Below are 1,700 nucleotides of genomic sequence, written 5' to 3' on the forward strand. Positions count from 1 at the left end.
ATGCTCTTCCCAGCAGCTTCCAGAGGTTCCACAGAGCACAAACCCGCCCAACCACAGCCCCCCAGTCCTCAGCTCCTGGTTGAATTGGGCTGTCAGGTTGCCTGACCCTACGGCGCAGAGTGAGACCTCCCTACACAGTTTGGAGGGAATGTTTCATCTGCATTCCTTAAAAAAATAAAATGGTCTTTGTTCCTATTGCCTCCACCATCCAAAAACCATCTTGCTGGGAAGATAAATGCTGCCAAAGCTTCCTCAGTCCACAGTTTTCTGGGTGAAGTAAATTGGTTTCTTCACTGAGTGTATTCCTTTCACCTAAAATAAAATGTGTTTTATTGTATCTGACTGCATTAATTGATGCCCTGGTTATGCACAGTGCCCGGGTCAGATAATCAATACACTTCACCATTTCAAACCAGTAGGATTTGTGATCAGTTCAGAGTCTGTCTCCTAATCTTGGGCATTCAGAGTTTGCTTGTTTGTTTGTTCTGCTTCTCCCTGTGGCTGATCTGAATAACAAGAGTGTCGTTAATACAAGGTCTTTAACATTCATAGCACTTGAGGACTAATCCTGCTTCCTCGGGGTATAGTCAGGCAATGCTTTCACAATGGTACAGCCTCCATCCTTTCAGCTGCCACCCCCTTCTCACACCAGTGTAATCTGGGGTGGAAAGGAAAGTGGAACTGGTCACTTGTGGTATGAGGTCTCACCCAGATTTGGAGGCTGAAGTGAAACTCTGGGTTCCTTCAGAAGGAACAGGATGGGAGGAGCAGAGTGAACTGTGATGCATCCACTGGAGTCGGTGGAGATTGTGAAGAGACAACCCTGTCATCAGATGAGTCTCTCCCAAAGCTTCTTATCCTGTTGTGTTGAGCTTAGTGACAGGTCCATCCCAGTCACAGCGGGGCTGTGTGACCTGCTCCTCTGGCCGACCACAAACTGTAGGACAGGGAGGCCTGATGTGATCCCGTGTCTTCTGCACCCCAATCCTGGAGAGGAGGCAATGGGAAGGACCGGGGTGTGTGAAGGAGGGGGTTGTTTCCTTGTGAATTTGCTGTATTATTGGCAATTAAAGTAGACTGACTTTTCTATAGATGCAGAGTGTGGTGAGTGGTTCATAGAGGATGCTCAGGTAGAAGCTCTTCTTGGAAGAGGAGAGATGCTGCCCTGCATCCCTCTGCCCCTCCCCGGCTGGGATTCACCCACAGCTCGGGGCTATGCTCTAAAATACCCCCCAAACATGCATTTTAAAGAATTCCTTGTCTTATCCCCCTTTCTGGGTTTGTCTTCCACGTGCACTCTCACTGACAAATTCGATGGGAAGAACCACTGTATTTTAAGTTCATTCAGGGCTTCATGATTTTTAGGGCGAGCACCCCAGCACCTGCAGGGGGAGGATGTGTGGGAAGGGGGAGAGGAGCTCCCGATTCCCGTCCCTTAGGACCCCCTATAGGCGATATATCCTATAGACCCAGCCCGCCCGTCCACCGCGCTCCTCCGCCCCCTCGGAAAAAAAAATTTAAAAATCGGGGTCCTCCCCAGCAGCCCCCCCAGGGGAAGAGGAGCTGCCCCCGGCCGCGCTGCCTGGTTCAGCCTCCCGGGGGAGGGCTCTGCCCGGGATTTTGGGAGGTGGGGGGGGCGGGGAGCCGGAGCATCCCATCGCTTCAACCCGGGGCTCCGGGGGGCGGGCGAGTCCCGGTGG

Source organism: Calidris pugnax, unplaced genomic scaffold (genome assembly GCF_001431845.1).
Source record: "Calidris pugnax isolate Ruff unplaced genomic scaffold, ASM143184v1 scaffold50, whole genome shotgun sequence".
Classification (NCBI taxonomy): domain Eukaryota; kingdom Metazoa; phylum Chordata; class Aves; order Charadriiformes; family Scolopacidae; genus Calidris; species Calidris pugnax.